Here is a 15,050-nt window from a genome sequence, read left to right as displayed (position 1 = left end):
GGGAGCTGGAGGAATACCCCCCTGCTGCTGGGCCTTCCCCTCTGCCCCCTTCCTTGGGGCAGAAGCAAGCGCAGACGCTCGGCCGATTTTCTCCGTTGCACGCGCATCCGTGCGATCTTAGTTAACTTATTCATAATTAATAAACGGGCACGCTGCCGGGGTCCTGCCCCAGGTCTCACCCCGTGGCTTTCGCTCCCCGAGAGGCTCCTGCCCGCGGTGGGGAGCGGGAGCAGCCGGTGCCGGGCGGCACAGCGCCGGGAACAAAAGCCGCCTCTTCCTCCGCGTGGTGCAGGGATCCCGAACAAAAGGTTCACGTTCCCCTGCGCTCTTCTCTTTCTTCCTCTCGCTCGCCTTTCTTTTCTCCTGCTCTTCCAAGGAGATTTGCCACAGTTCTTCTTCTGGTTTAAATTTCTCCGTGCTGCAACGAGAAAGTGGCAATTAGCTATCGTAAGGCTGTTTTACAGTCCTGTGGAAGCCCTTTCCATCCACTTTGTTTTAAATGGGTATGTCTTTTATTCCTAGTTTGCGGGAGTGTAAAACTTTACAGCGTTTGCTGCAAACCTTCATACTTTGCTTTGCAGTTTATTGCTCCCTCTGCAGCTATATCTTACTCATAAATAAGGCTTGCGTCTCTCCGGTGCTTGACTAGGAACCGCAGTGCCTCTGAGCAGTTTCATTAATGGGGCTTTGCCTAGAAATCACGGCGTGACTCGTCTCAAACCTCAGCCTTTCCTTCGCCCCGCAGCGCGGCGCTCGGCACGAGAGCCGTGGCGGCGGCAGGTTGCTCAGCCGGGTTATGTGTGTCCCGGCCGGCAAATCCCTACGGCTCTGGGAGACGTGGAAGACGGCTCCAGAAAGTCCGGCGTGAGCTGGGGCTCTGCGCTGGGGTCGCTTTGGGTGCCGAGGCGGTTGAGCCTCGGAGCAGAGAGAAGCGTGAGCGCGCCTGCCCCTGCAAATCCCCCGCGCCGGCCCGGTGCTCGCCCGGTGCCTCGGGCAGTAAGGTGGCAAACGGAGGCGCGCCCGAGGGGCGACGGTACCCGCGGCGTTTGGTGCAAGCGCTCTGCCCTACGGCTCGTGAAACCGGGCTGCGCCGCAAACCCTTTCTCGTCGCATCGTAGGTGCCACGGGTGCTCTGCGGCCGCAGCGCTGCTCGTGCTCTCCCCCGGTGCCTCGAGCTGGGTGACAAACATTCCTCAGCTCCTGAAGAAGGTGGGATGAGCTGCCCGGCTGCCCTGTTCCTTGCTGCTAGGCGAGACGGCCTTGCCGGGCGGTTTCGGCGTGCCCCCTCGCTGGGTTTAGCAGGATTCGCCCTCGGCACGGTGAGTCGCCGGGTGTCCGCGCCGCAGCCGGCTCTCCGGGCAGAGCCGCTGGACGGGGAAGCGGGCGCTGCGGAGAGCTCTGGGGCGCGTTCGCCTCTCGCTTCCCTTTTGCCGGCAGCAGAGCCGAGAAGCGCTTGTTGCCGGCGGCGGCGTTAACCTCTGAGTGCCGAGCTGGGACGCGCTGCCATAAAAAGCTCCTTGAGGGGGCCGGTGCCTGCGAAGGGAGAAGCCTTGGCTCAAGTACGTACTCGTAGGGCCGTGTCCCGCGCGGGTGCAAATCAACCCCGGAGCCGGCAGCTTCGGGCCGCTGAGCTGAGCTGTACCTGGCCGCTCGGGCTTGCGGGGCTGCTTGAGGTGGAGAGCTTTCTCCCTCTAACAGGGAACGCGTACGGGTTATTTTTAACGACGGCTTTATTTTCCCTCGCTTAAGCAATGAATCTGACTGCTCTCGGCTCCCGTGCTGTGGGGGACAAATAAAGAGGCAGGACTGACGAAGCGGAGGTTCCTGCGGGTCCGGCGCGGACGCGCTGGCGCCTGATGGCCGCCCTGGAGCTGTTGTTTCGACGGGAGCGCTGAGAGGGGCTCCCCTCTGCCCGAGGGCCCGTTTCCCTGCAGCCGGAGGGACGAGCTGCGCTTGACGTCCCTGGACGTGGCGGACGTTGGCTCGGACGTCCAAAAACCGAGCCGGCCAGGAGAGCGGGCGGCACGCTCGCCAGCGCCTTCCTCCTTCGGCGGATTATCCAAAAGCCGCAGCGTGGAAATGGAGGCACGCTGGGTTTCTGTGCCTTGCCGGCTCTTTCTCCGGGGAGGGGGTGCGGTGCTCGGCATCCAGGCGCTTGCCGTGGGTCCGAGGGGAGGAGCGGGGGGACCGGTCCCTGCTGCAGACCCAGACCAGCCGCTATTTTTCCGGGACTGTGATGAGACAAAGGATTCAGAAAGGTGTGGGATATTAATTGCAGCTTTCAGACCCCTGCGTGCTACATGGTAATTTCATCGCATTACGGTGATAGCGGTTTTAAAAACCGCCCTCCTCCCGTCCCCTTTTAACAAAATACGTCTTGTTTTGCAAAAATGCATTTAGGGCCAATTTGTTTGGAGTCCAGAATGGCAGCAATTAAAGTGGTGGCGTGCATTTGGAATAAATGGAGTAATACCGGCGCGAGCGCGACCTCCGCCAAAAGGATGAGACCGGGTGGGGAGATGTCTGTAGATCAGCAGCGCGGGGTGCCGCGCCGCACGCCTCCGAAAACGGGGTACCTTACGCCGCGCCTTGGAGCATCCCCGCTATTGCGGGATTAAAAGCTGCTTTACCAGGGGAAAAATAAGAGCTATTTAAAAATGCACTGGTCGCACGTGTCCGTCCCCGCCGGCCGGGCGCGACGCTCCTCTGCGCTCCCCGTGCGCGGCGGCAGCGCCCCGGCTTCCCCGGGCGCGCGCTGGCAGGCGTCGCGTTGGCGGATGCTTTATGGGCCCATTTGCCGGTGCCGGTACCTGCCGCCAAGCCTCCAAATGTCAGAGCCGGGCGCGGGGAGGCCGGGGACGGGAACAGGTGGGCTCCGTGCATCTCTGGGGCCCCACTAATTCACAGGGAATGAATTAACGACGGGAACGGGGACAAAGTCCTATTCTGGGTGCAGGTGACGAGCAATTCCCTTCTGGCAGGCGGAGGGAGGGAGGGAGGGAGACCTGTCATCGTCAGACTGCCTTTGATTTTATTGTCTGAGCCAGCCTGAAAGGTATCCTGCCTTCGGCGCTGGCTTTGCTCGTGCTCGGGGTTTTGGAAACGGCGCCGAGTCTCGCTTAAAATAATGAGCGTCTCTGCTAATTACACGAGACCGCCTATTTGCGGCACGGGCCGTCTCTCGCGCCCTCCCCATAAAGGACCCAAAGGTTTCCCTCGCTCCCGGGGAGACGTTCAGAGCTAACGGCGTCACCCTGTCAGTAAGTGGCGTAAACCCCCTGACACCCGCGCAGGCCTGGCCCCCGCTCGTCGTGGGCTGGGAGCTGGCGCGGCGGGCGCGCACGCCGGCAGGGAGCGAGGTTTTCCTTGCCCCCTCCCATCGTCCGCGGGCAGCCCGCCCACCTGCGGGAGCGAGGGTCGGAGCTGCGCAGGGGGAAGGTGCGGGCGAACGGGTTACCCGGTAAGGAACAGTGCCAAAAAGACTGGGAAAAGGGAAAAATGCAGGAGCGGCGCTTTATTAAACACGCCATATAGCAAGCTATCGTTACCCACGGGGAGTCTGTGTGGGCACGGTTTCAACTTTTGTCTGTGCCGTCTTTATAGGATCCCCGAGTCAGTCTTTGGAAAAGCAATATGGTATTCTTGCTGTCCGGCGAGGCTTTTCCCATGGCGGCTGAGCTACGGGGATGAGATCTTCAACCTGTGGCTCGCCTGGGAGGGGGAAGGTTAACGAGCACCTACTGTGTTGCTGACGCTCATTAAACTCGCTCGGAAGTTTCACGGGCGCGTTTGTACTCCGGGCAAGGTCGGCTCTCCCCCAGGTTGAAATCGCCCTCTCTCTGGGGAAAACAAGCAAAGTTTGGGGTCCCGGTGCCGCAGCAAGGGCGCGATTCAGGGTGCGAAAAGGAGAGCGGCTCTGTTATTAATTGCACGCCTGCCTACGATTCTCACCGGCGGAGCGGCCGGCCCCGTACCAAGGTGCCGTGCCCGGAGCGCGTCCGCGGTCTGATAACCGCTAGCCTAACGCGGAATAAGCATTGCAACTGCTCTAACGTTTGCGTTGCACAAATGAGAGTTTGTGGGTTATTTACAGCTGCAGCTGGCCGTTAAGAATATCAGTGGGTGAAGTCGCTTGGATTAATAGGGCATTATTAACCGGGAGACGGGAACCCGTGAGGGGCTCGGAGGGGAGCAGTGGCTGGCCAGAGCCGTGCCGGCGGGAGGCAGGGAGCGTCGGGCTCTCTCCAGCTCGGCCCCTAGGAAGCAGTCTGACCTCGGGGAAATCGCTGCCGCGCTCCCCAAAACGGGGAAACCTGCTCCGAGCGATGCTGCCGAGCGCGCGCGCGCGGCTTCCTTCGCGTTCGCAAAACGCTGTCCGGGACGCCCTTGGCTTGGGAGCGGGCGAGAAGCGCGGGCGAGGGAGAAGAGCTTGGGACTCGGCGGTTGATCTTCCGCCCCAGGGAGGGGGGGAGGAATCCACCGCAGGGGATGGACCCGCCTGGTCCCGAGCTGGAAACCCCCTCCCGCGTGGGGCTTCCCCTCCGAGACGGGGGTGCGTGGGACGGGGTGAAAGCCGGTCCCGGAGGCTGCGGTTAGAGACGGGAGCGCGGTGCCCAGAGGGATCCGGGGAGAATCGTTGGCGAGGCACGTTGGGTGCCGCCGCCGAGCCTTCTCACCCTGCCAAAGAGCGGGAGAGATGAGGCTTCCCGGGAGCAGGCTGCCGCTACCCGGCCCGACGCGCCCGCGCAGATGGCGGGGAGATAAACGACGCCATCTCCGTACTGTAGTGGCTCGGCTGTAATTTCTGCAAGACATTTATTAGCGGCAGCCTTCCCTCTTTCAGGGGCTGCGACTCCTTGGGCAGAGGGAATTGCGAGAGGGAAGGTGGAAAGCGCAGCCCGGCGTTACTGATGAGAGCGGTGCCCAAAACCCCATCCATTCCTCTCCTCCAATTTTCTCCTCTGACAATTTATAGGTTAGTTTGATGCTTGAATAGCTGTGTCTCTCTAGTAATATGTATTCTCCGTAAGTATTCCCCGCTGTGGCATATCCTAAGAGAACTCCATCAAATAATTATCTTCCCTTTTATTTATTCACAGTCTTTTCACTCGATCTGCATCACGATAAAATATTCCGATGGTTTCCTCTTAGCACCGAGCCTTCCCCAGACTGTAAAGTGTATTTATGTACAGTATTAAATCCGCCCTGCGCAGCTCTTCATCTCGGCGCTTTCCTCGTTCGGCGCTACCGTCGGGCGCCGGCCGCGGCCGCCTCCTGCCTCGGCACCCCGCGTCACCGGGGCGTGCCCGGGGGCCGCGCCGCTTGCCCGAAGCCCGGGGCGGGAGGGGTCTGCCGGTGACCGGGGCCGCGGGCCGGCGCGGCGGGCCGGAGGAGGGCAGCCCCGCCGGGGAACCTTCCCCCCTCCCTCCCCCCCCCGTGCTTCGAGCCGGGATGTCGCTGCCTCGCGGAGCCCGGTCGCCCGCTGTCAGCAGAAGGACGTGACTGCAGGACAGCCGAGCGCAATCAGAGCAGGGAAGAAACCAATAACCTCCTCCTTCCCCCCTCCGCAGGGACTGAAAGAGCAGCGCTGCTCTTCTCCGAGGACTTGCCGGGCCCCCCCGGGCAGCCGGCTCGGCGGACGGCCTCGCCTCTCGGGGAGGGCCGCGTCGCTGAAAAGGGCTCGCCGTCCGGGGGGCGGCTTGTGTGTACGCGGAGCGGTGATCTGAGGGGATGAGGCGCAGAGCCTGAGCGTAGATTTGCGATGCCGGGGAGCGTTTGGGAGCGGGCGTGGGCGCGCTGCCGCACGGCTGTCACCCGTGGCGGGGGACGTCCCTCCCGCAGGGGACGGTGGGTCCGCGCGTGCAACCGGGAGATCTGCAGGTCATCCAAAACGGCGCTTCCGAAACCGACGTAGCCTCACCTTACGTGGATTGTGGTGTGCCACGCCTCGGCCGGACGGGGAACGTTCGGCGTCCCGCGCCTCCGTTTGCCGCTTTTAAAAAGCCCCCGTGCGAGAGGGCGGGAGCCGCGGCTGCACCTACCCGGGACGCGCGGGCGGCGTCTCGGCGCGCGCCGGGGCCCCTCCGAGGCGTCCGAGGGTTTTCTGGGCCGAGAGGGCTCGCGTCTGAGAGTTCACAATCCGTAGCAGTGCCGGGGATTTCCCTAGGCCAGAAGAGCTCTTCCGCTCTCCGGGGCTGAGGGAGTCAAAGCGAGTCTAACTTTATTTTCTAACTTAAAGTCTAACTTTAAGTTTGCTTCCGCCGCTCCTCCCAAGCGCGCGAGCGCTTCCCGGGAGCCCGTGCGCCGCGAGGCGGCGGCCGCGCTTCCTGCCGCGTCCGGCTGCCGCGATGCGAGGACCGCGGTTAACGAGTTCGTCACGGAGCGAAATAGCGGTGACCGTTCACAGTCGTGGCTTTTATTCCCCGCTTTGCCTCCGGTCGGCTGGGCTGGCAGGCGGAGAGGCTGGGAAAAGGGCCGCTCCCAGAGAGGGAGACGCTGGGGCGCGGACGGGTCGTGGCGAGGACGCTGGTGACCACGGTGCTCCCGCTGCCTTGGCTGCGCTGCCTCTTCGCAGCGGCTTCCCCTCGAAGCACGGCGAGGCGAGCGAGCTCCCCAGCAAGGGTTAACTGAGTGTATAAAATTGATTGCGATTTTAGTAATTCAGTATAATCACAGTCTACCAGCAGGTTGCTTTTCCAGCAGGAGGGTTTGGAATTATTTTCTGGAGTTTGCAATATAGAACTTAAATTAAGCCTCAGAAGTCAGAGGAGCTCTGCTGCATCTCTAATGTGGTGCTAAATTCTCAGCAGCACATTCTCTGTATTAAAGCCTTTGCTAGCAATTAGGTTCATTAACTATCACAATACCTTATTTATTACTCGGCATGCCATATGGTTTCCCAGCTAAAGAATGGCACCCGTTCTAGCACAGACCATTTGGCATCATAAAAATGTTAACAAATAATGTTATGGCTCTCAAGGGCAAAAGGGCTCGCCGGGTTGCAGGTCTGAACGGCAGGAGAGAATATGAAAACATTTTTCTTCTATGGCAAAATAAAGAATTCCTCGAGACAGAAGTATTCAAAGAATATCACGCTCGCATCACGCAAATGGGAGTTTTATACATGCCCATAATGGTTCTGTCAATATTTGCAGCAGGCAGCGCTCTCGCTCATCTCCTTGCCTTCCCCCTGCTTTCCTCCTCCCTCCAGCGCGGACCTTGTCGGCAGCGCCGGCGGAGAAGGACCCGCCGCCGGATAAGCGTGCCTCGTCCGACGCCTCTTGCTTTTCTCAAGTTTTTTGGACGGTGCTAGCTTCCTGGTGTCTGCAGCTCTCGGGGCTGGGATTCACCACCCTTCGTCGCCATCCGAGCTCCATCCCCGCCGAAGAGGTTCCGGGCACCGCGCCGAGGCGCCCTGGGTGCCGGCGTGCGTACGTGGCGGCGGCTCCTACCCCGCAGAAGGACCTCCGAGTTGCGCCAGCGGAAAGAGCAAATTGGGAGCCTGGTCGTGGAACGTGCGGTTAGGTGTTCCGACCCGGAAAAGGGAAAAATCTTAGCTGCACGCTTGTTTAGTGGTCTTCGGGGGAGATCGCGACTTGCGCGCAGCCCAGGCCGCGAGGGCTAGGCGGAGCACGCTCGCGCGTGGTTCCGAATTTGAGCAGCATTAGGATTACGAGGGACAGGGACAGCGCTTCAGAGGCTTGAGCTGTCTCGTCTCGGGCACCGTGTGGCCAACGCGCAAGGAAAAGGTACTTCTCCCTTCCCGCTCTGTGACAGATCCCCCGAGAACACACATGGCCAAAAGGGGATTCTGACAAAGCGCAACGCAAATCAGAGCAGTAACGGAAGCGCAGGTTAAAGCAGACTTTCTGATCCGATTACGGTATCCCATGACAGCCTCCAGATTTCCAGAAATGGGTCAAAAAGCGTGGGTCTGAGGCACAAGTACCAGCGCCGGGTTTCCTGGACGGTGCTCGCTCTGTGCCCGAGCGAGGTGGTTCCCCTCCTAGCCCGCTCCAGGCTGGTTCCCGCTGTCAGCTTTCCGATTTTCCAGCTTCGCCGGCGCTGCCGCCCCGTGCCGAGCGCCCGGCTGGCAGGGAGGCAGGCGGCGCGGCCCGCTCGGCACGTGCCCCGGCAGCGGCATCCCGCTCTCCCCGCAGGCGCAGCCTTGCTGCGGCTCACCGGGAGGGAAGGGATGCCCCGAGCCGCTGGCGCCGCGAGCGCGCGAAGCCCAGCAGGCCGGAGACGCGCGTTACGTCGCTTGCGACTGCGGTCCGGGTCGGAAGCCTGAACGAGACGCTAAACCAACACGAAAACTGCTCTTGCAGCGCGTGCGTGAGCTGAGAGAGAGTGGCTGGAGTCCTGCAAGCGGGACCCGGTTCTCTTTACGCAGCTAACCGCAGCAGCACGGCGCCGGCTGCGTGATTCCCCTGCCGCCGGCCGCGTGGGTCGAGGCAGCCCCGTGGCCCCGCCGGGCTGGGGGACGCGGTGCCCTCCTGCCAAGAGCGGCCGGCGGCGAGGCCGGAGCGGCTCGGCGCCCCGGGATGTAGGGCAGGATGGTCTCGGATAATTACCAGGGCGATGACCGCTTCGAAAACGCCTTCAGATGCACGGAATAACTGCTCTTCCCGTGGGCGGCGGCAGGAACGAGAGCGCTCAGCCCAGCGCCGGGCTCGGTCCGTACGCGGGGGCTGCGGCAGCTTCGCTGTGCGGCCGATCTGTCGGGGCACGCTCCGGAGCTGCCCGTGTGCCGCTGGAAACGCTCCTCCCGGGGAGGGATGCGAGCAGGAGCGGTATTACCGCAAAACCCGCGGGCTTTAAAGCCGGCGAGGATTATTTCTCGTCACCTCAGCTGAACTCTTGAGCAACGCCGGCGAAGTATTTCACCTGCCGGTTAACGCAGCACCGCCGCGTGTCTGAAATAAAGCCTTTTTTCTCCGGGAGCCCACGAGCTGCGTGTTTTATCGCAGCTGATGGCATGCGGTACTGTCTGCGAGGCCGGGTCCTGGGAGCCAACGTGCTCGATGGGAGGATGAGCGTGGCCAAAGATGGGGCCCCAGAGCTGGGCGTCGTGAGCGCTTGGGAACCGCGCTGCTTTCCCACGTGAAGTCAGGCATTTCTCACCTGCAAAGCTGTATTTAAGTAACCGCCCTTGCTCAGCGCCATCGTACGGCCTCCGCCGATGAGCTGGCTGGGAGTTAAACCTTCTTTTTCCGTATCCTCTTTCCAAAACGGAGTCGTTCCCGTGCCCCTGACGTCTGATCTGCCCTCGGGTTAAGCTCTCCCCCCAGACGCTCCCTTCGCCATCCCCTTTCTGCCGGCCTCGCTGCCCCTCTCGAGAGGCTGCAAATTCCGCTGCCATCCAGCGCCCTGGGTCCCGCTGCTGCCGCCGCGCCCTGCGCGTCACCCGCGCGTCACCCGCGTGCCCCGGGGAAGCGCTCGTAAGGAGCGAGGTTCCCGCGGGAGGAAGGGTGCTCGGCCGCTTCGCTGCAGGGGTGCGGGCGCTGCGGCCCTCGGGGAGGCTGCAGGCAGCGGCAGCGCGGCCTCCCCGAGGCGGGGGAAAGGGCTGGGAAAGGAGGGTTAGCACCGAGAAAACCCCGCAGAGGCTCCGCGTTCCCCTCTGCTTCTGGGCTTTCCAGATTCTCTTCCTTATCCCACTTCACCCTCCTTTGAGAGAATGACTTCTTCCACCAGAGTTGTGATTTTTTATTTTTTTCCCCCCTTCGGATAGGCGCGTTTCCAAAACGTGCCCCTTCAGAAGCCTCCGGGGCTGGAATCCCCCCCCAAAGCCCTTTTGCTTGGCGAGTCCGGGAGCAGGCTCCCTGCCCGCCCGCCCCGTCGGTCCCTTGGCACGGCACCGAGGACCGCGGTAATCCGGTGATGCCCTCCCCATTTCTGCAGTGAGAGCGGTGGTGCAAACGCTCTGACAATGAGCGTTTCACGGAGAACTTTTATTATTTTTTTTTTTTGAATGGCAAGGAGAAACGGGATTCTGGCCCCTTGGTGGTGGAATTGGTCCTTCCCAGCCTCAGGATGAAGTACCTGAAGCGGCGGAGGGGAGGCACGCCGGGGAGAAACAGCGGCCTGGGTGTCACAGGGGACTTTATACCTTGAGAGGAGCCGGGGGGACTTTGGAAGCGGCCGCGCGGCCGGCGACAGCCGCGTCAGCTGCCTGTGCCGCGAGCCTCGCTCTCTCCCCCTGTTTGCATCCCCGGCCCCTCGCAGAAACACGTGTGAACCTCCGGCCCCGGGCAGATCGGTCTTATCCAGGAACGGCTTTGCAGGAGTGTTTACTTTCATTCCTGGGAGGCCGATCGAGCCGTTCCAGCAGGGAACGTGGCGTGGCCGAAGGTGGGCCGTGCCAAGCTCCCTCGGCGTTGTCCAAGGGCACCGTGGCTCCTTCGAAGCCACCTTCCTCCCGGTCCCCGGGCCGACCCCTCGCGAAAGCAGGCCGCGAAGCGCGCGTCCGTGGGGCTCGCGGGGGCGGGCGCGTACGTCGTGACCGAGCTGGAAGGCGCCGATTTCTCCCGACCTTCGCGAGGGATTCGGGAATATCTCCCCTGAAAAGGGCGGGTTGCAAGCCGTCTCGATGCACGAATGTTATCTGAGGTTTCAGTCGCTTGGGAATCTGTGACCAGATAAGATACCGGGGGTTTATTGTATCTTCTGGCAATTATTAAGAAAATAAAATCGGTTAATACCTAACCTTGAACCCAGACTGTAACGTTTGGCCTTAGACTTTATTCTGACTCGCTCGTACGTTCTGGAGCGGCACAGTCGAGAGGGGTGCTAGGAACGATGGAAGACACGAACAGGAATTTAATCCGAGACTAAAATACCTTCATTATGCAGCTAGATCATCCGAGAAACATTTTCGAAACAAGATCTGTGTGATGTGTGATTCAGCTGCTAGATGTTGTGGGGTTTTTTTCCCGGTGCAAGAAAGGGAAGGAGGAGGAGCGCCTTTTGGCAGAAGTTTCCCCAGCTGTGGAGGCATTTTGTGTGAATATTTAGTGCACAGAGACGTGAGGGGAAGGGAAGGGGGGGGGGGAGGCTTCCACAAGTGTGGGCTTTTGTTTGCACTGTCAAAAGCAGTAATGCATTTTCTGTGCACACACACAGAGGCACGTATATATATATATGTGTGTGTGTGTGTGCGTGCGTATCTCTCTCCCTTTGGAAAGGGGAACGGATGACTCACGCAACTGGAAATGGGACGCGGAACTTTGCCCTCGCTGGAGAGGAAAGATGAAATTAGGGGTAAAGGTGTTTGCTGGGTGATTGGGACGCAGGGTTTGGCTCGCTCCCTCCCGTAAACGAACTCGAGCGTCGCCAGGGCGGGAAAGCGGCTGCTTTCCCCGGGCTGGCCGATGCCGCCTGTGGTCCCGAGCGACTTCCAGGATTTTAAGCTCCCAAGTCCTGCAGGGGCTCTCGCAAACTGTCCTGTTGCAAGGCAGGAAGGGGTTTAAGCGGTATGTTAAGGAGACGTTCAGCTCGTGCTCAGAAAAGCACACGACGGGTATTTAACTCGCCCGGAGTTCTGGTCAGTGCCTAAACTTGGGCACGATCCTTCTGGGGAGGGGAGGTGGCCCTGGGAGGGGCTGCTGGCCGGCGTGCCGTCCTGCGCCCCGCGCCGGGGGCACCGGCCCCCCCGGGAACGTCCGCCTGCGCCGGCACCCTCGCCTCCCCAGCGCTACGGTCATCCCGAGGAGAGCCAAAAACCGACGGCAGGTCAGGGAGACGGAGGAAAAGCGGGCTGAAGCTGGGAAACGGGCCCCGGTAGAGCATCCCCCGTGCCCCCCAGCAGCGCCTCGCCGAGGCCCCGCTGTAGATTCTGCTCTGTTTAAAAGTGGCTTTTTTTCCCGGCTGAACTTTACCGAGCACACGGGCAGCCTCCTCGGCACCGCGCGGTTCGGGCTGACATTTACCGCCTTGGCACATCTCTTTTCGCGTCCCGCGCGGGATGTCAAATATTTTAGGCTAAGAGAAGGGGAAAGGAGGAAAAATAATTACACGGGAAATTAAACAAAGGCGACCCCCCCTCCCCCTTATTAGGACTTCAAAAGTTGCTGCCTCTGGCTCGAGCGCGCTCGAATACGTACAAAGGGTAACGCTAAAAATAGGTACTGTACAAACGATCGGGTCACAGCCTGCTAGAGGGAGACATTTTTATTTAATTACTAACCCGGCAGCGCGTTGCTGGGGGGGAATACATAAACACGGCGGTTCAAAGCCCGGCTGTAAAGTTTGCGCTCCTTCGCTGAGTCACGGTGGCTAAATTCCCTTTTGTGTGGGGGATTTAGGGGAGGAATGCGGGAAGGCTGGCCCGGGCTGCCACCCGCCTGAGTCACCGCTCCCGCTCGTCCGCCAGCCTCCGCGGGCTCGGGGCCGTAAGCCGCTAATTGGCCTCCTCGTCTTAGGGGCCGCGCGGCACCTATAGCCCGCGCAAAGCGGGAGGAACGGAGGCACGCGCCGCTGGAAGCGCGCGAGCAGCACGCCTCTCCTTTCGCCGCCGCTTTGTGCGCTGCGACCCGTCCCGCGTCGGTGCGGGAGGGCTGCTAACCCGCCCTTCGGATGTCACGGCGTCGACGCTGCGGCGCGAACGCCGGGCTGCGAGCCGCCGCTCGGATGAGCAGAGTCGTGACTCAGAGCGGTGCTGACGAGCAGAGATGTCGCGCCGCCAGGATTTTAGTGTCCCCCGGTTGTTGCTCGGGTGCGATAACCCTTAAAGGAGCCGAGCTGGAAAAAAAAAAAACAAACCAAGGGAGGAACGGGAGGATTTTTCAGGCCGGGAAGCTGCCGGTCGCGCAGAGACGCAGGCGTGCAGCGGCCCCGTTCAGCCGCGCGGATGCGCACGGTGACACGCCGGGCGGTTCGGGTCACGAGGCGGGTGACACAGTTATCCTCGGAGCTGCTGCCTTGCCTTTTCCGCGTGCTCGAGCGTTGGCTGGGCCGTACCCCCCGTCGAGGCAGGGCCGGCAGGTTGGAGGGAAGAGGCAGGCGTGCGGGGAAGGGTGGGCAAGGGTTCCTGCAGCGTGCTGGCCCGGTGACGGTCCACGCGCGCCTGGTTAGCTCCGACGGAAGTATTCGACTTCACACGTTCGCCTTCCCCACGACAGCGGGAGAGCTCCTGTGCGGCTCTGTTGGGTTTGGTTACAGCCGTGCTCCTGCAACAATTTACCTCGGCGTCGATCGCGACGCGGATAACTGGCAGAAAAGCGCAAAGCCGTGCTGCTTGCGTCCCACCGCCCCGTGCCGCAGCCCCCGCCCCAGCTGCGTCCTCGGAGCGACTCTCGGGTTCCCTTTGCGCGGCGAGCGGGGGCACGATAAAGGGCCTGTTCCCGACTCCTCCGCTCCCCCGTGCCACCGCAACGCGCCCGGGTCCGATATCGGCACGGCTCGGCCGGATCCCGGTGCTAATCAATGGGTTTCATAGGGAGCTTAACGCGCCGTGGCCGCGTGCTGAGCACCCTTCCGGGGGCCCGCCACGGCTTTCCTCCCTCCCCCTTACAAACGGCTTTGTGCATTTAGGGTTGGGGGTTTTTTTAAATGAAGTCTAACGCACTTAATCATCTTTTCATAAGCTGTCAGCGTGCCGCATGCGAAAGCAGAGCACCGCGCTCTGCCCCATCTCCGAGCAAAGCTAACGTGCCTGACGAAATCCTGGTCTGGTGCACGCGAGAGCTTGGACGCTGTAAACTTCTCCCAAAGTCTGGAGCGATCCCAAAAATCAGTTTTTAAAAGTCACGGATTTTTGATGTAAGCTAAACCAGCTCCTGTTTTGCCCCAAATCCTTCTTCCAGTGTTTTGTAATCCAGCTCCGCACCAGCACGGCTGGAAAACCCTCCAAATACACCAACGGCGCAACAAAACTATGCCTAGGGAAACGCAGGAGTTGCAACGTAGGAAAGATCCCGTCCCTCACCCTGCGTGCACCTCGGGTGCGCGCCAGCCGGATCGCCGAGGCAGCGGGGAGGAGAGGGCTGGGGGCACCCAGATTCGGGGGCCAGCGCGCTGGAGAGGTGGGAGCCGTTCCGTTGCATGCCTCTGGGGTGGAAAGTGGGGGATGATGGGTGAGCCTGACGTTGCCGGAGGAGCGCAGGTGATGGAAAAGGGCTTTTACCCGGGGGAGAGGGAACGGAGCAGCTGCCTGCGCGTGGCTTTTGGGGGGTGACGGAGGGGAGCCGGCCGGGGGGACTCCCGGCCCCTCCCGTTCGCGCAGGACGGATGATGCTGGGGGACCTTCTTGCTGAAGTTGCCCCCCACGAAGTTTTTTTGCGGGCTAAGCATCCCGAACAAGGACTTTCCTTTCTTACTGTAATTTTGGAGACTTTTCCGTTTTCTTCTCCTCTTCCTCGCCGTGCGCCCAGCTGAGTCCTGGAGGAGCAGCCTGAGGCTGCCTCGCCATCACCCGGCAGTACTTACAGGCCACTGCTTTGCCCGACCCGCACGTTGCAGAGCTTTTCTGCCCGCAGGCCTGCCGACGCTCGCCGGGCTGTTTCTGTTGGGAAAGCGAACGTCCGCATCTCGCCGTCCAGAAGAAGCGAGGGGCTGGGGGCTGGAAGCGGATCCGAAGGGGTCCCTAGGTTTGCCGGGAAGGATGCCCTGTCCGCCTGGTCCTTTCGCGGGGAGAGCCTCCCGAGGAACCGGGGACGTCTCGCGAGTTTAATGCTGGAGGTTAATAATAATCGCACCAGGCAGCACATCATTGCCCCCGTATCTGGTTGAGAGATTTACAACTGAAACTCGTGGCGGAGGAAGAAATTGCCTCAATCACTTGGAGTAATGGCACATGGAGAGGCACTTGGGCGTGACTGCTATTTAACACAAGAGCCCAGCTTGGCTTCATTTAACGTGCCGGTTCCTTTCTAATAAACACGTTACACTACAAGGTGGGGATTAAGATCAGAAAAGTAAATAAATTGGAAACTGATGGGGAGAGATGGGAGGGAAATGGAAGGTACTGGAGGGGAGCGACGGGTGATTAACTCCCGTGCCGGGGCGCGGGGAAACGACCCCGAAGGCCGCGGCGGTGGCTTCCCCGGCTTCGT

At 61.2% G+C, this 15,050-nt stretch overlaps 1 protein-coding gene across 7 annotated transcripts in view; it reads left to right on the top strand.

The window, feature by feature from the left end:
• Positions 1-15,050, top strand: part of ZBTB16 (zinc finger and BTB domain containing 16) — an 80,871-nt gene that overhangs the window by 3,346 nt on the left and 62,475 nt on the right. The window lies entirely within an intron of this gene.

This window comes from Mycteria americana, chromosome 19 (genome assembly GCF_035582795.1).
Source record: "Mycteria americana isolate JAX WOST 10 ecotype Jacksonville Zoo and Gardens chromosome 19, USCA_MyAme_1.0, whole genome shotgun sequence".
Lineage (NCBI taxonomy): Eukaryota > Metazoa > Chordata > Aves > Ciconiiformes > Ciconiidae > Mycteria > Mycteria americana.
Note: the sequence above shows the minus strand (reverse complement) of the source record. Positions and strands in the feature narration are given on the sequence as shown.